This window comes from Nicotiana sylvestris, chromosome 8 (genome assembly GCF_000393655.2).
Source record: "Nicotiana sylvestris chromosome 8, ASM39365v2, whole genome shotgun sequence".
Lineage (NCBI taxonomy): Eukaryota > Viridiplantae > Streptophyta > Magnoliopsida > Solanales > Solanaceae > Nicotiana > Nicotiana sylvestris.
The window spans coordinates 123202442-123222393 of NC_091064.1; positions in this window are offsets into that span (position 1 = coordinate 123202442).

The following is a 19952-nucleotide window of genomic DNA, read 5'->3' on the forward strand; positions in this document are numbered from 1 at the left end:
ATGATCCATATAGATATCAACATGAATGCCTTACAAGTAGTGCCTCCACATCTTTAGTGCATGGATCACTGCAGCTAACTCTAGATCGTGGGTCGGGTAGTTCTTCTCATGCTTTCTTAGTTGTCTATAAGAATAAGCTATAACCTTAACATGCTGCATCAGTACACAACCCAACCCAACGCCCGAGGCGTCACAATAGATAACATAACCATCGGTCCCTTCTGGGAGCGTTAGAGCCATTGTTGAAGTTAATTTGTCCTTCAATGCCCGGGAACTCCATTCGCAAGCATCTATCCATTAAAACTTGGCTCCTTTCTGAATTAACTTATATGGGTATTCTAATCTTTCACAGTTCATGAAATTCCCCTCTTCGAAGGCCCAAACTTCATCCTTTATTTATCACAACTATGCCTTTACTCTACTACCAGGGCAACATTTCATCTATTCCAAATATTACTAGTCTTAGACTCCTTTGAGTTCATTCAGGCTATACTGAGCCTTCTATAACTTAGAGAAACCATCAGCTCTCTTAAGAGCTTAACCCTAAGGACTTATCCATTCTCGTCACATTTTCACTCATCTTTTCTTATCCTTCCTCGTGTCTTCCTAAAACCTTGTCACTCTACCATACTTTAGCTTGCGACCTACACATATCTATTTATACTTATTCACAACCTTCCTTCAACATACTTGCACCATAGATTTCCTTATGTTATTTTGGATCATCAAGCGAGACACCACATACCACTTTGGTCAAAGGTGCTAAAAGAGAAGAAAATTCTGTTACAAGTTTCTTGTAATAACGTGCCAAAAGAAGAAGCTACGAACCTCTGTCAGTGTTGTGGGTCTAGGCCAAGTCTTCACTGCCTCAATCTTTCGTGTATCCACCCGGATGCCTTCACCCGAAATGATATGCCCAAGGAAAGTTACAGAGTTCAACTAGAATTCACATTTAGAGAATTTTGCATACAACTTCCCTTTTTTGTAGAACTTTGAGCACCGTACGCAATTGATCTGCATGCTCAGCCTCTGAATGAGAATATAAAAATATATATCATCGATAAATACCATTACGAATAGATCAAAAAAGGGCCTGAACACACGGTTTATCAAATCCATAAATACTGCTGGGGTATTGGTCAAACCGAACGGTATAACACGAAACTCAAAGTGCCCCTATCTGGTCCTGAATGCTGTCTTTGGAATATCTTCCTCCTTAAACCTTACCTGATTGTACTCGGACCCCAAGTCTATCTTTGGAAAACACTTGTCACCTTGCAACTGATCAAATAAATCATCAATCCTCGGGAGTGGGGTACTTATTATTGATCTTTACCTTATTCTACTGTCTATAATCAATACATATCCGTAAGGAACCATATTTCTTCCTCACAAATAACACGGTGCTCCCCATGGTTATGTACTAGGTCTGATAAAGAATATTTCAAGAAAATCCTTTAGTTGTTACTTCAACTCTTTAGTTTTGTGGGGGACATTCTATAGGGAGTATTGGATGCGTATCTGGTAGTAGGTCAATAACCACTCAATTTCTTGCTCTGGCGGAAGACCCTAAAGTTCATCAGGGAAAGCATCGGGAAACTCATTAGCCACAGGGAAGGACGGAATGGTTGGTAACTCTACTTCCACATCCCAAACCCGAACTCAGTGATAAATATAGTCCTTTATGATCATCTTCCTTGCCTTGAGATAGGAGATAAATTTACCTCTTGGCGATGCTGTATTACCTTTCCATTCTAAAACATGCTCTACTGGGAACTGAAATCAAACCATCTTTGATATACACTTGATGTTAGCATAACAAAAGGCCAACCAATCCATACCCACAATAATATCAAGTTCTACCCAACCGAACACCACATACCTTATCCTTGGTTATCAAATCTATCACGGGCCACTTCGTGCTACATCTATATATATATAGGTAACAATATTAACACATAACTTGCATAACTAATTTAGAAAAAGGTTTATATATATAGAGGTCGACCAGGCCACAAACATGTCATACCCAAAACTATATAAAGGATACTGTCTGCAAAACCTCTAAGTAAATATAACCATAGCATATGTAACGACCCAACCGGTTATTTTGGGATCTAGCACGTCGTTCGGTAGTTTGAGGCCGCGAGCAGCTTCACTTTAGGTATTATGACTTGTGCGCATGGTCAGGATTGAATTTCGGGAAGTTTGGAGTTGATTTGGAAAGAGAATTCTCATTTCAAAAGATTTAAGTTGAAAGAATTGACTAAGATTGAATTTTTGAGTAAACGACCTTGGAATTGGGATTCAAAGGTTCCAGCAGGTTCATATGATGATTTCGGACTTGGGCGTATGTCTGGATCGGGTTTTGGAAGACCCGGAAATGTTTCAGCACCTATTGTGGAAGTTAGCATTTTGATAGAGTTTCATAAGTTTGGATTGGAGTGTGTTTCAGTATTATCAATGTCTGTTTAGGATTTCGAGTCTGGTAATAGCTCCATAGGGTGATTCTGGTGTTGGGAGCGCAATCGGAAGTGAATTCGGAGGTCCGTGGGTCATTTTGGAGTCATTTGACTAAAGATAGAAATTTGAAGGTTCTTAAGGATTTTAACCGGAAGTAGACTTTTTGATATTGGGGTTGGAATCCAATTCTGGAAGTTGGAGTAGGTCCGTAACGTCGAATTTGACTTGTGTGCAAAATTTTAGGTCAATCGGACGTGATCTAAGGTTTCGACATCGAATGTAGAAGTTCGAAGTTCTAAAGTTCATCAAGTTTGAAATGGGGTGTGATTTGTGATTCCAGCATTATTTTGTGTGATTTGAGGCCTCGAGTAAGTTCGTAAGGTTTTATGAGACTGGTTGGTGTGATTGGATAGGGTTTTGGGGGCACCGGGTGGATTCCGGGTGGTTAACGGTTCGAACTTTGAATTTGAAGAAAACCTGAGGCAGCTGATATCTGGTGTAACCGCACCTGCGAGGTTGTGGCCGCGGGTGCGGAGACGCAGAAGCGGCCTGGGAGTAGCAGGAGCAGAATTGGGCAACCAAGGGAAGGACCACAGATGCGGGGTATTGGCCGCATCTGTGCAAGCGCAGAAGCGAGGGAGCTGACCGCAGAAGAGGAAGGAGACCGCATAAGCGATAGTGGGGGCTGCACCTGCGGGATAGCAGAAGCGGTAAGTGACCGCAGATGCAAAAATGCTGGAGGCAGTGAGTTCTTTAAAAATCGAGATTTGGCCCATTATCCTTCATTTTCTTCTTGGTTGGGTGATTTTGGAGCCTTTTAAGAGAGGGATTTCATCATCAAGCATGAGGTAAGTTACTTCCACCCCTTGTGAGTTAAATACATGATATTATTACGAATTAAAGTATGGAAATTGTGAGAAACTTGGAGTTTTGGTGGAAAGACCTAGAATTTGTATTTTTGGATTTTGATCACCAATTTGGGTATGAAATTGAGAGTAAATTGTATATTTGAGTTTGTGAGGTTATGGGTAAAGTTTATCTTCGAAAAATTTTGGAATTCGGGCACGTGGACACGAGGGCGATTTTGTTAACTTTTCGAGCGGAGTTAGGAATTTATCTAAATTGAATTGTTGTGAGTATTAGAGCCTATATTATGGATTTTCTCATTTCTTGGCTAGTTTTGGAGCGTTGCGCATCGATTGAGTCGTCGGAAGGGCTTGGAAGCTGGTTATGGAACCTCAGAGCGAGGTGAGTCTCCTTTCTAACCTTGTAAGAGGGAATTGTCCCCATAGATGAATTAATTAGATTTGTGCTCCTATTTGTGGGGGCTACGTACGCACGAGGTGACGAGAGTCCGGGTAGTCTAGGACCCAAAAGCATTCTATGCTTGTAATATTTGTAATCTTATTGACAGTTTGAATTGCTTAAATCACATCAAATTAGTAGATGAATTTTTAAAAAGATTAAACTTCATTTTCTTGAATTGTTAAAAGAGAATTGGATTTTCTTTGGATAATTGTTCCCTGATGAATTCTTGATTGCCTGATTGTTGTGTTTATTTATATTTGACCGCGTCACATGTATGATTCGCGAGCATGGTAATTGATGCATCTATGGTTCGCGTCATTCAACCCTCTGGCAGTGCACAATTTAAATATTGTTGGATCGGGTCGTACGTCCTCGGCATGTTTTATGCATGCTTGTAATGCTTGCTTGAGATTTATAGATGTTGATATTTGCTCTCCCTGGCTTGAGATAAATGTATAAATGATGAAAAATGAATTTGGAAATTCCTATTAATGAAAGAATTGCTTACTTGCTTCATGTTATTGAGTTACATCCATCTTTATGAAAATTCACGATTTACTATGTATTATTTTTGGACCACTAGTAAGTGTCGAAGTCGACCTCTCGTCTCTACTTCTTTGAGATTAGACGGGGTACTTACTGGGTACACATTATTTTTGTACTCATACTACACTTGTTGTGCTTTTTAGTTGCACAGGTTCATGTGTGGCTAGTGACTTAGTGGCATAACGACATGGTTGATACGGGAACTTAGGTGAGCTGCATCTTGCGAGACGATCCGCAGCCAACAAAGTCTCCCTCAGAGTACTGTACTGTATTATCTCATTCCTGTCCAATTGTATTCCGGACAACTATTGTATTTTATTTCATTCCCTAGTAAATGCTCATGCACTTGTGACACTGGGTTCTGGGATGATTATGGGGTATCTTGTATTAACTTCTTAACATTTATATTAAATTTGAAATGATTACCTTTTTCTAGTAAAATTGAAGGAAAATCATAGTTTTCAAAATTTATTAAAACGAGATTTTAATTAAGTATTTGGGTTGGCTTGCCTAACAGCGGTTTCCGGCACCATCACGACCCTTAGTAGAATTTGGGTCATGACAACATGGTATCAGAGCACTAGGTTCCCTTAGGTTTCATGAGTCATGAGCGAGTCTAGTAGAGTCTTACAGATCGGTACAGAGACGTCTATACTTATCTTCGATAGGCTACAGGACTTTTAGGAGCACTTCCCTTCTTGATTCCACATCGTGCGATTTGATTCCTTTGAGGCTTATGCCCTTGTTTCCTTCATACTCAATCTTACGCGACGCGAAGCGCTCATTATAAATCGAGAATTGAAGAATTGGAATGGTACTATAGATGTGGTGCGGGGTGTTTTTCCCGGCATAGTTGGTTGGGCTATTTTCGTCGCCTTGCGGAAGGATATTCTGTCATTTCAGCTCGGTAGCTGCACTCCTAAGAACTTTGAGGCTATGCGCAGAATGCTTTGATTGCTCATGATCGGTTATCGTACAACATTAACGTGTTGGTAAGGTACTTGCTTATGTGTTGGGGCAGTGAATGACTTGGAAGGAAGTCTACTCAGTGCACGATTCAGAGATCCGATATTTCATTTTCGGCGGAGGAAAAGCAATTGGCCTAAGGATGTCTAGATTTTGAGTGATGGAGTAACAAGACTTGGCGATTTCAAGTGTGATGGGATTTTCATCTACGTTGTGGTATCGTTGTCCATGATTGAATATGTTAAGTTCACCGGTGTATGGTTCTCTTCAATTCGCCTTTGGGGCAAGGTATTGTGAAATGGTATTGGAGAAATGACTGTCGGAGATGGCAGGGTGCGGTGGTGCAGGATCGAATCGGTATTTCTAATGCTGACAGCTCGAGAAAGACGATCTTAGAAAAGTTAAAGTTAGTGACAATCTGTTGGTTCAAATGTTTCGAAGTTAGAGATTGAATTAGAGCAACAACTGAGCAGCAAAGGATGAGGAAGGACATGTGGGGAGTGTCAGGCGGTGGTTAAATTTATAGAAGGCCAAGTATAAGAAGCGAGGGTCGAGTAGCTGATTAAAAGAGTGAGTTTCACCAAAGTGGGATAGTGGCGGAGTTGCATATGGGTTTGGTGGTAGGATGACTACGCACCCTTGAGGAAAGTTTGGAATGAATTAGGAATGTTAGTGGACAGTGATTGGGTCTACTGATTTAATTTGAAGTATTGGCTATTATGCGGCGGGAGGTTGGACATGACAGAAGGGAATTGCTTGATATGAAGAAGGATGCAACATGACTTGGGATGGAAGGATAGTGTCGCACATTTAATTGATGTCCACGAGTAGTGAATGGACTTGTGCAGCTAGTGAATGAGTATGGGCTCAGGATGGGTTATTGATGTCGTAGTGATTGTACCTTGTACAACGACATTGGAAGATGTCGGTAGGTAATTTCCACAGGTGGGTTATTCCCTGTGAGCAGGTTAGCCGTCGCATGGTTGGTGAAGCTTCAACGAAGGATTTTACTAGCCATCCAGTAAGAGGTTGAATATGTGAATATTGATGGAGATTCAGCATGTTCATGAAGCACTAACAGAAGGATTTCAAGGAATCTGGAGGTTTGATTGCGCAAGATCGTGTCAACAAGAGATAAAGAATCTTGGTGGGTTCTAGAGTTGTGTAATAGTGGTTTCAAGCTAAGTGGGAGAGTCCCACCACCTATGGTTGGATTGCATGGTCATCTATTGGTGAGATTTCTTGATTTTAGCATATTGGTATGCTATTTCAGCTAAAGGAAAAGAGTATAAGTGGTAATTTAAGCAAAGGAATTATTAAAGGGGTGTTATGGTTGGCATTATTGACCCATGTTTAGACTTGGGGAAAGGTTCGGGATTAATGCTTTGTATAGATGCGAGTTTCAAGGGAAGTGATTCGGCGGGGTGCTTCGACGAGAGGGTGTTCATTTTCTAGAAGATTCTTGGAGTTGACTATATTCGGGACCAAGTCAGAGTGGGTGGCTCTCAACAATGGTCCTAGTGAATTCAAAGTATTTAAAAATGCGGTGCCTAAGGATTCAAGCCCACAGTATGGTTAAGAATTGAGCTTTTATAGCAGATTATGATAAGAGGCTCGGAATGATCTATGTTATTTTCGACTTATAGGGTAGCATCAGGAGGAAAAAGGGAAAAAGACTTCGGATACATAGAAGGATTATCAGAAGGGGTGCATCAGTTGAAGATGCGAATGTGCGTGCAAGGAGGGTATGAAGTGGTTCATGGGTTTGGAGACAATGTGGTCTCATGGAATGGGGTCACTCAAGATGAGTGCAGATTTAGGTTGATGATGTAAGGAATGGAGCTAATATTATCTCTAAGGAAAGTTAAGGATGAACTAGAAGAAGTTAGATTGGTCAGCCATGGTTGAATTAGCATAGTGGTGGAGGTGCCGCAAGGCTTGACGGCCGCCGTAATTGATTATATTTGGAAGTATTCAAGTGTTACGGCCTGTATGTGTAGGCGGATCCCGAAAGAGTTATGGTGGTTTAGACCACTACTTGAGGATTTAAATGTTCTACGGTTATGAGAAATTACTCGCGTGTTGCTATGGTCCTCTTGGAAGGAGTTAAGTAAAAAGTTTCCAGGTGAGGAAGTGTTTACAATATTTGTGGTTTAGGAGTTATGATGAAGATCTTGTGCTATCGCATATTGGAATTTGGGTGCAGTGAGTGGTATGGAATTTGAAAGTGAGGATCAAGGTTGCGGTTCGGTGTTGACAAGGATGTCGCGAGCTCGGATGAGCAGGAAAGGAGTTTGAAAGTTTAAAGTAAGTTGGTATTGTCTTCAGCGTCACCTGAGATCAGTGCCTTGTACAAGAGGCTTCGCGTATTGATTTGCGGATTCTTGATTTGCTTTATAGCATGGTATGGCCAGTGGTGAGGATGTGCAGACTTGTTATCCCTTATGGAAGGTCGTGCGAGCATGCCCCACGTGAATGTTGTATAAGTGTGGCATGTAGTCACTTGATTGATTGAAGAATTAAACCAAATATGAGGATAGTGCTGATATCATTAATTTGAGAATATGCCTGGAGGGCACTCGGTTTATTGGGTTGTGGACTATGGAGGATCACTCCGGTTATGATGGTTGTTCTTGTGTGTTATGGGAAAAAGGGGGTTATTATGGACCCAGGAAAGATTATGGACCTAGTTCGGTACGATCAGAATCAGTTTGAGGTCTATGAATGGATTTAAGTATGAATATGGGCTCTATCTCAAGCTGGATGTGTTCATTTTAGCATAGCGCTCCTTATGGAGGAGTATTCAGACGTTGGATGTTATTTCGCCGTCTGCTATTTCAGGTAATGCTATATTGTGTTGTGTGAGTTGTGAACGACTCGATAATTTTCTTATGTGTTGAGGTTCCACGTAGCGATGGTGTTATGTGAGCACGATGACTCTTTAGTTTCAGAACATATATCGCACCTCAATTGTGCTTGAGTTTGTTAGCTTGCAGCGCTATATGTCTTCTCAAGGATGGTATTATGCACTTAGTGTGCTTGTGACTGATACTCGGTAATTTATGGTAATAAGCAATTTAGCTCAGTGTGTAGATCGGGTGGCACGCCGCCATGGGTATGTTGTTTGGATCGGGTTGCACGTCGCAACAGGGTGATGTTGAGTACAGTTCCCTATATATGTTTTATGTGTTTTGTTTCCCATTTTCTGAGAAAAGCTCATATTAGTGCGTGAGTTGAGTAGTCCCTCCCAGAATTCATTTTCCTTATGTATCACGTTTAATTCTGTAGCCTATTGGCACATTGTGGCATCATGTGAGACTTTTTGGTCGTGTTTGGGGTGGCTTATTGCCTGAGCAGTTCGTACTGGGTGAAACGAGATTATTGGATCTAGGATCAGTGCAGTCAGATTATATGAAGTATATTAAAGAGCAAAGATCATTAATTGGTTCAAAATGAGGTAATGGTCCTTGTCAGAAGTATAGACTCTATGATTTGTTGACTTGGCAGTTGGTTATAAACATGTCTCTTCTGTCGTGGCGGTATTGTAAGAGTTAGAGCAAGGCCAATGCATGTCATGAGGTGCAATGGGAGCATCAGATCTGTGGGAATTTGACTATTATGCTCAGAGAATGTTATGGTGGTCATGTGAATAAAGTAGTGCGAGGTGTGAATTCAGCAAAGGTATGCAGTCATGTTTTGGTACATCGTATGGTGATTGATACGGTGTTCGTATGTTGGAAACATGCCTGGCAGAGAATCCCGGATGTTGGAATTGGGCCCTAAGGCTTATTTGCTTAAGTGAAAAAGGATATCTTCAGATTGATCAAGCTAAGGTGCCCAGCTGAGTTGTGGTAGTGCAGGTAGGTTCTAGAGGTGTTAAACAATGATTTCAGACAACTCCAGCACCGTTCTTAGCACGTTCGAGGACGACCATATGTTTAAGTGGGAGAGATGTAACGACCCGACCGGTCGTTTTGGGCTCTAGCATATTGTTCGGCAGTTTGAGGCTGCGATCAGCTTCACTTCAGGTACTATGACTTGTGCGCATGGTCGGGATTGAATTTCGGGAAGTTCGGAGTTGATTTGGAAAGAGAATTCTCATTTCGGAAGCTTTAAGACGAAAAAATTGACTAAGATTAGATATTTGAGTAAACGACCTTGGAATCGAGATTTGAAGGTTCCAGCAGGTTCGTATGATGATTTTGAACTTGGGCATATGTCTGTATCGGGTTTTGGAAGACCCGGAAACGTTTCAACACCTATTGTAGAAGTTAGCATTTTTGGAAGAGTTTCATAAGTTTGGATTGAAGTGCATTTCAGTGTTATCAATGTCTGTTTGGGATTCCGAGTCTGGGAATAGCTCCGTATGGTGATTCTGGTGTTGGGAGCGTGATTGAAAGTTAATTCGGAGGTCTGTGGGTCATTTTGGAGTCATTTGACTAAAGATAGAAATTTGAAGGTTCTTAAGGAGTTTGACTAGAAGTGGACTTTTTGATATCGGGGTCGGAATCCAATTTCAGAAGTTAGAGTAGGTCCGTAACGTCGAATGTGACTTGTGTGTAAAATTTGAGGTCAATCGGACGTGATCTAATTGGTTTCGACATCGAATGTAGAAGTTCGAAGTTCTAAAGTTCATCAAGTTTGAAATGGGGTGTGATTTGTGATTCTAGCATTATTTGGTGTGCTTTGAGGCCTCAAGCAAGTTTGTACGGTGTTATGAGACTGGTTGGTGTGATTGGACGGGGTTCCGGGGGCCCCGGGTGGTTAACGGATCGAACTTTGAATTTGAAGAAAAATTGAGGCAGCTGATATTTGGTGTAACCGCACCTGCGAGGTTGTGGCCGCAGGAGCGGAATTGGGCAGCCAAGGGAAGGACTGCAGATGCGGGGTATTGGCGGTATCTGCGCAAGCACATAAGTGAGGGAGCTAACCGCAGAAGAGGATGGAGACCGCAGAAGCGGTAGTGGGGGTCGTACCTGCGGGATCGTAAAAGCGGTCAAGTGACCGCATGTGCGGAAATCTGGAGGCAGTGAGTTCTTTAAAAATCGGGATTTGGCCATTATCCTTCATTTTCTTCTTGGTTGGGAGATTTTGGAGCCTTTGAAGAGGGGGATTTCATCATCAAGCATGAGGTAAGTCACTTCCACCCCTTGTGAATTAAATACATGGTATTATTACGGATTAAAGTATGGAAATTGGTAGAAACTTGGGGTTTTGGTGGAAAGAACTAGAATTTGTATTTTTGGATTTTGACCACACTTTTGGGCATGTAATTGAGAGTAAATTGTATATTTGAGTTCGTGAGGTTATGGGTAAAGTTTATCTTCGAAAAATTTCGGAATCCGGGCCCAATTTTGTCAATTTTTCGAGCGAAGTTAGGAATTTATCTAAATTGAATTGTTGTGAGTATTAGAGCCCATATTTATGGATTTTCTCATTTCTTGTCTAGTTTTGGAGCGTTGCGCGTCGTCGGAAGGGCTTGGAAACCGGTTATGGAACCTCGGAGCGAGGTGAGTCTCCTTTCTAACCTTGTAAGAGGGAATTGTCCCCATAGGTGAATTAATTGGATTTGTGCTCCTATTTGTGGGGGATACGTACGCACGAGGTGACGAGAATCCGTGCGTAGCTACTATTATGTTTAAGTCCGGGTAGTCTAGGACCCAAAAGCATTCTATACTTGGAATATTTGTAATCTTATTGACAGTTTGAATTGCTTAAATCACATCGAATTAGTAAATGAATTTCTAAAAAGATTAAACTTCATTTTCTTGAATTATTAAAAGAGAATTGGATTTTCTTTGGATAATTGTTTCCTGATGAATTCTTGATTGACTGATTTTTGTGTTTACTTATATTTGACCGCATCGCATGTATAATTTGCTAGCATGGTAGTAGATGCATCTATGGTTCGCGCCATTCGACCCTCTAGCAGTGCACTGTTTAAATATTGTTCAATCGGGCCGTACGTCCTCAGCATGTTTTGTGCATGCTTGCTTGAGATTTATAGATGTTGATATTTGCTCTCCCTAGCTTGAAATAAATGTATAAATGATGAAAAATGAATTTGGAAATTTCTATTAATGAAAGAATTGCTTACTTGCTTCATGCTATTGAGTTACAACCATCTTTATGAAAATCCACGATTTACTATATTATTGGTGTATTATTATTGGACCACTAGTAAGTGTCGAAGTCGACCTCTCGTCTCTACTTCTTTGAGATTAGACGGGATACTTACTAGGTACACGTTGTTTTCGTACTCATACAATACTTGCTGTGCTTTTTAGTTGCATAGGTTCATGTGTGGCTAGTGGCTTAGTGGCATAGCGACATGGTTGATACGAGAACTTAGGTGAGCTGCATCTTGCGAGACGATCCGCAACCAGCAGAGTCTCCCTCAGAGTAATGTACTGTATTATCTCATTCCTGTCCAATTGTATTCCGGAAAACTATTGTATTTTATTTCATTCCCTAGTAAATGCTCATGCACTTGTGACACCGAGTTCTGGGATGTTATGGGGTATCTTGTATTAACTTCTTAACATTTATTTTAAATTTGAAATGATTGCCGTTTTCTAGTAAAATTGAAGGAAAATCATAGTTTTCAAAATTTATTAAAACGAGAATTTAATAAAGTATTTGGGTTGGCTTGCCTGACAGCGGTGTCTGGCGCCATCACGACCCTTAGTGGAATTTGGGTCGTGACAGTATATATACTAGTCGGGATAGAGCTCCCTACGTCCTTATAAAACAACCTAACACATGCCGAACCGTGAATTGGTAATATTCCCAGAAGAAGTGGAGCTCACCAACCAAAAGCTTACATCTGGAGGAAGTCTAGAGTAGAGGGTCCTTGCCTCATCCTATATGAGAGCCTCGATCGGACACACTTTGAAGTGGAATCTTCATGTCCTTATCAGTTGCCTTCCTCCTCTTGGCCCGACTACTATCTTCTTCCTCTGCGTATCCCATAACATACGCCGACGAACCTTGATTGACGGACTCCCAAGACTGTAGACTATCTGGAACCTTAGAAAAGCTGGTGTCCGCAAATACCTTGACATAGTTTTGCGCCTGAGGGAATCCTCGGCTGTGCCAATCTATGCACTACTCCCCTCATACCCTAATCAATGTGATGTGATAATGAAACTAAGGGCTTTGGTGAGGTCGGAACATCTCTCAGCCCATCTGCTGCCGGAGTGGTCGAAACAGCTCGAATGGATGACTCATATGGACCCTCGGATGGATCCTACTCAATAGAACCCATGATCTCCGATGGGTCTGACTCTATAGTATAACTTATATCTTTTTCTAACACTTTCATAGACTTCTGACCCATGCTAGCGGCTTGCACCTGTTGTCTAGTAGTAACAGGCATCACTAAAAACATAAATAAGGTAAAGATTAGGAGAGGATACTTATGACTCAGTTCTATCGCACAATCTAGATTAGAATGACTTGTAACCATCCTAAATATTCGGTAGCCTCCTGTCTATAGGTGTGGTGCATAACACACCCATGAACAAGACTCTACCAGATACGGTATGTAGACAATCCTAGGACAGAACTGCTCTAATACCACTTTTGTCATGACCCAAACCGATGGGCCGCGATGGGTGCCTGAGTCTTACCTGTAAAACACCCCTAAGCATGCGTTTAAGATATAAACCTAAATAACATCTGCTGAATTACGAGAATAATATACATTAAGGAAATCTGTCCAAAAGGCATACATATATATACGTACAACACACGTAGGGCGAGCCGACAAGGCTGCTATAGACAACTATACATCTCAAAACTGGAAGTCGGCAAGGCCACATACTATCCAACTAGACATACTGTCTACAGACCTCTAATAGAAATATAATTGTACAAAGACGGGACTGAGCCACGTCATACCCATATATATATATATACACACACAAACATATCGTACCAAAATTAAAAGCAGCTTTGGATCAAGTGGAGCACGCGAACTTTCGCTGATTAGGGATCCTAAGAAAGGGGACCGTCAGCTTGCCTACCTGCACATGCGGGCATGAAATGCAGACGCCCGTAAAATAGGGCGTCAGTACAAAAATGTACTGAGTATGTAAGGCATGAAAATCTGTATGTAATAGATATAGATGAAACATGGGATAAAGAAATCCATTTGTAATCTGAATAACTTTGTAAATTCTGAAACATTTATAATGTCATGCACGTGTATATAAATGTCGTGTCATGCATGGGTATATGTGTACATAACATCATCAATCCACTGAGGGCATCCCATCATATCATCTCGGCCACTGTGGGCAACATTATCAACATATACCAACTGATCAGGTGGTGTTGCGTATATAACGCCGTAACCTTTTTCTCATATTCCATATACATACATATATATATATATATATATATATATATATATATATATATATATATATATACATATAAATACGCGTATATAATACCATTTGGTCATTGATCAATGTACATGCATAAATAAATGACATGCATGAAAAATATGTAATAATCTCAATATTCTTTCCGGATAAACTTTTTCAACTGTGTATTATTTTGAGATATAATAATATATCACATGGGGAATCAAGAACAAAGAGACCCCTAGTATTTCCATGAATACAGTCGTTTATGAAAACCGTGTGTTTGCTCGTTTCTTCTGTATAACTTGGACCATGCCAAAAAAAAGAAGGGGTAGTCTTAACATACCTGGAGTAGGTAAAACTCCGTATAATATTCTTGGAGAAGATTGCACGTTTGATTGAATTTAGAATCGCAAGAACTAGATTGAATTAGCTTCTGTTCTTGAAGCAATTTGAACGAACTAAGATTCTGCTCCTTGAAGCATTTGGAACTAGGAAAATGGTATTCTGCTCCAAATAAGAAGGTAGTAGATGGACCAGCTAACTAATTATGACCAGAAGGAAAAGAAAAAGTGATATTGATGATATCTCAAATTTGTTCTGCATACTTTGATGTATTTATGGCTAAAATAGTTAACAAAGAGAAGGTTGTTATATACTAATAGATAGGCTTAGACTAATTAGTCACCTATACGTGCAATTTCTTTGTCCTTGGGTTATGAATGTTCTTTTCTTTCTTTGTCCAAATGAAAGATAAGCTAGGACTTATCATAAGTCTTTACTTTGTTAAATTTCAATTCAACCTTAGGTAGCTACCTAGGCATAAATGACTAAGAGTCATTCTTAGTCTTGTGTCTTTGTGCCATATTTTTTTTAGTGTAATTTATTAATTTTTTTCCACTTATTAGTTTACTGGGTAATGTCCCGTTATCCGGTAATTAGCCAATTACCCACATAATTTAAAAATTGCCTCAAATTACTTAACATTCTACTTATTTTTAATATACTTTATATTTTATACTACCATGGTCATATGGTACCTTGCATGGTACTAGTTCATAATTATCGGGTATTATCGCTCGACCCGTATTTTATCCCAAATTGGCCACTTTCAACGAAACTCGTTTTCATTCGTGTACCTTTAATCTTTCATGACACTTATTTTTGCTTGTTGTAAATAGCGTAAATACGTTAACGTCAAGATGATCTCATCCCTGAGTCTAAGTCAATTAACTGAAGACGAATTTTTTAAATTACGAAATTGCGAGATGTAACCGTTTTCTTCGGAGGCAGCTTCTTCGCCCTTAGAATCTTCTCCACCAGATTCGCTCGCATCCACGGAATCCTCATCAAGGAACTCTAACTTCCGACCATTGCTTCCTCAGCCTTGGCGATCTCAAGCTCAGCGGATACGTCGACACTGCGAACTACGATGTCCTTGAGAACTTCCCTTCGAGCCTGCCACTTTGAATGATTGACCATGCCTCTGGCCTGCTCGAGGGTTGCCTTAGCATCAGCTTTGTATTGATCCGCGATAGCCTGGGCCTTATTATTGGCTGCAACCACTTCGGATCTGGCACGTCGAGTTCCTCGACCAACTTGGCTAGGTTGGCTTCGAGTTCATCAGACTTCTTCGCTTGGGCCGAGGCTTTGTCCTTTTCCTGACGAAGTTGTGACTTGGCAGAATCTAGCTCTGCTTGAATAGTCTCCTTTTGTGTAGCCAGGATATCCATACACCCCTTGAACCGCTCGGCCTCAACTCGCACTTTATCTATTTGCCCTCGAAAGCCTTTGATCTGTTTGAGCCTCTATCGAGCCTACAGAATGGGTTTGTTAGTCGTTATCCCCGATTTGTCCTCACTATCATGAAGAATTCGGAATACCTACTCGGCCATCTCTTTATGTGCGTTCCGGGCCTCCAACAGGTCCTCCTGAAGCTTCTCATTGAGAATCTTATAAGTGTTGCACTTCTCAGTAAGGCCTTGAACCTCGACCTTGCGTTCCTCTCGGGCTTGAAGAAAGGCCTCGTGGTGTAACACCGAAGCCTACAAGAAAAGAAGTACAACAACAAAAACAACGACCCAGTGTAGTCCCACAAGTGGGGTCTGGGGAGGGTAGTGTGTACGCAGACCTTACCTCTACCCCGATGGGGTAGAGAGGCTGTTTCCGAAAGACCCTCGGCTCAAGAAGATGAAAAGACAAAAAGAGACAATATATCAGTACTATCATGGAAATAGTAACAACAACATAAGAACTAGCGAATAGATGAAAGGCAGAAATAATGACCAGTAAATAAGGCCCGACACTATGAAAACAGAAGAAGTAGTGTAAACACAACACTAACCACTAGTAGTCTAAGACTAAATTCTATCAGCCTAGCCTCACACTGGTAGACTAAATATGCTCAACTACCTCCTAACCCACAACCTTAATGCTCGATCTCCACATTCTTATCGAGTGCCATGTCCTCAGAGATTTGATGTTTTGCCATATCCCATATGATCACCTCTCCCCAATACTTCTTAGGCTGCCCACTACCTCTCATCGTACCTACCAACGCCAACCGCTTGCACCTCCTGGCATCCAAGCTCCTCCTCTAAATATGCTCGAACCATTTGAGTCTCACCTCCCGCATCTTCTCATCAATAGGAGCCATGCCCACCTTCTCCCGAATATCTTCATTCCTAATCTTATCTATCCTAGTGTGCCCGTACATCTACCTCAACATCCTCATTTTTGCTACTTTCATCTTCTGGGTATGTGAATTCTTAACTGGCTAACACTCAGCCCCATACAACATGGCCAGCTTAACACCGCCCTATAAAACTTACCTTTAAGTAGCGGAGGCACTTTCTTGTCACACAGGACTCCAGATGTTAACCTCTATTTCATCCACCCCACCCCTATAAGGTGTGTGACATCCTTGTCGATCTCTTCATCCCCATGGATAACTGACCCAAGGTACTTGAAACTGCCCCTCTTGGAAATGACCTGCGATCCAAGCCTCACGTCCATGCCCGCTTCCCTCGGCTTAGCACTGAACTTGCACTCAGATATTCTGTCTTCCTCCTGCTCAACTTGAAACCCTTTGACTCAAGGGCCTGTCTCCAAACCTCCAGCCTCTCGTTAATGCCACTCTGTGTCTTGTCAATCAGAACAATGTCATCAGCGAATAACATACACCATGGCACCTCTCCTTGAACATGGTGTGTCAGTGCATACATCACCAGAGCAAATAAGAATGGGCTGAGCACAGATCCTTGGTGTAACCTCATAATAATCGGGAAATGCTCGGAGTCGCCTCCCACTGTCCTAACCCGAGTCTTAGCTCCATCATACATGTCCTTAATCGCCCTAATGTAAGCAACATGCACACCTTTATCCTCTAGACATCTCCAAGGAACCTCTCTAGGAACCTTGTCATACGCTTTCTCCAAATCAATAAACACTATGTGTATATCCTTTTTCCTATCCCTATACTGTTCCACCAACCTCCTAATAAGGTGGATAGCTTCCGTAGTAGAACAACTTAGCATGAACCCGAACTGGTTGTCTGATACAGACACTGTACTCCTCACCCTCACTTCTACTACCCTCTCCTACACTTTTATGGTATGACTCAATAGTTTGATACCCCTATAGTTGTTGCAACTCTAGATGTCGCCTTTGTTCTTGTACAACGAAACCACCGTACTCCACCTCTACCAGTCCGACATCCTCTTCATCCTGAAAATAACATTAAATAACCTTGTCAGTCACTCCAAACCTGCTCTACCCACATACCTCCAAAAACCTCATCAGGCCCGGTAGCTCTACCCCTACTCATCTTACGCATAGCTCCCACGACCTCCCCAACCTTGATGCACCTACAATACCCAAAATTGCGGTGGCTCTAAGAATGCCCCAACTCGCCTAGCACAATATCCTGATCCCCTTCTTCATTTAGATGTTTATGAAAGTAAGTCTGCTATCTCCGCTTAATCTGGGCCTCTCCTATCAATACTCTACCATCCTCGTCTTTAATGCACCTCACTTGATCCAGATCCCCAACCTTCCTCTCCCTCGCCTTAGCTAGCCTGAATAACTTCTTCTCCCTGCCTTTGGACCCTAGATCCTCGTACAGACGACTAAAAGCCGTAGTCTTAGCCTCTGTGATTGCTAGTTTCGCCTCCTTCCTAGCTACTTTATAGCTCTCCCTATTCGCACTCCTCTCAACCTCGCATGTGCTCCTTACTAACTTCAGGTACGCCACCTTCTTCGCTTCCACTTTACCTTGGACCACTTCATTCCACCACCAGTCGCCTTTATGCCCGCCAGAAAAACCCTTCGAGACTTCCAACACCTCTTTCGCTACCTCCCGTATACAATCTGCCATTGTCGACCACATAACGCTCGCATCCCCACTACTCTTCCAGGCTCCTACAACCGATAGCCTCCCTTCCAACTCCTGAGCTTTATCCTTAGTTAAGGCTCCCCACCTGATCCTCGGCCAGCCTCATGCAGTCCCACTTCTTCCTCTTTATCATAATATCGACGTCCATCACCAAGAGCCTATGCTGCGTGGCGAGGGTCTCACTCGGGATAACCTTGCAATCCTTACATAGCCCTCTGTCGTGCCTCCTAAGAAGCAGATAGTCAATCTGAGTCTTCACCATCGTGCTCTGAAAAGTAACCAAATGCTCCTCCCTCCTTAGGAAACTAGAGTTAGCAATCACCAGCTCAAACGCCCTTACGAAATCCAACAGCGAAGTTCCTCTTGAGTTCCTATCCCCAAAACCAAAGCCACCATGCACCTCGCCATAACTGCCTGCAGTCGACCCAATATGACCATTAAAATCCCCTCCTATAAATAACCTCTCAGCAGGCAGAATACTACGCACAATCTCATCCAACCCCTCCCAGAAGTGCCTTTTGATCTCCTTATCCAAGCCCGCTTGCGGCGCATACGCACTAATGACATTTATGGTGCACTCTCCAACCACCAACTTAATAGACATAACCTATCAACCACCAAGAAAAGAAGTAATGTTAGGAATATTTATGAGTCAAAAAATATGAAAAGGCAATGACCCTTGAACTTACCTGATTCAGGGCATGCTGGGCCTCATTGAACAAGCAGATAACATCTACTGCGTCTATTTTTACTTGATCCTCCTCAGTGACCAGACATCGAAGATAGGTTGCTACCCCTACGGGGGCAGAAAAAACTTATGTATCCTCCGGGATTGAGATGATAAGAGGTCATTTCCGGTCTGGATCAACACTAGAGTTGGGAACTAATTGCTCAATATATAGCTCGAGGAAGCCTCATTCGAGCTTTTCTTTAGTACGACCAAACCACCCAAACCAGTGACGTCTTCCATGTTGGAAAAATAGCCACGAAATAGTCTTTCTCCCCATGGCCCCTCTCTATGACAAGTCTCCACAACATGGGCGTCACGAATTATCGAATCCGGGACTGGAGGGAATGAGGAGGAATCCCCGACCACTGTTGCCCCTAGTGGAGCTTTAGAGGCATCACCTTCATTCTAGGGAGCCTTGAGCTCGGTTTTTGCCCCAGTCTCAACTAGCTCCTCAATGGCCTATCTATCTTGATGTGAGGCATCTTCAACTCTCGTTGACTCAATTGACCGGGGCAAAGCAGCTTCGACCCCGCATGTTCAGTGGTTCTTTGAACCTCGGTGTTAGCCCGCACACGACGCACCAAACCAGAATCTTCTTCTTCATCCTCATCTTTGGTCTCATTCGCTAACTGGTGGATGGACTCCAAAGTTAAAGGGATGACCTCCCCTTTTGGTTTGCGGGGCCTTCTGGCTGGTGTTTTCTTCTCCAGTCTTGAGGAGCTCGGAGCCTCTTTTCTTTTCTTCTATTTGCCCTACTTCGGGGCAGACGCAGAAAGAAGCGCCATTTCTTCAGCAGAAGGGGGCCTTATCGGCACATCCTTCCCAAGACCTGCAAAATGAGAAAAATGAATAAATACAGAAATAAAGTACGAATGGAAACTTTGCAAAGAAGAAAGAAAATTACCGTGGTTTCGAGCCTCCCATCAACCTCTCGACAACTCCATCCAGGCACGCTTGGAGTAGACTTTTTGAGACACCAATCCCTCGACCCATTGCCTCAGGTCGGGGATCACTTCCGGCATAACAGCCTTGGCTTCAACACAGAAAATTTCAGATGAGAGGAAAAGAAGAAAGCAGGAACGGTAATAATAGGTACTTGGAAGGCCAAGCAAATACTTACGTTCCATGTTTCACCTCTCGGGGAATGGCATATCTCCGGCGGGGATCAGGTCCG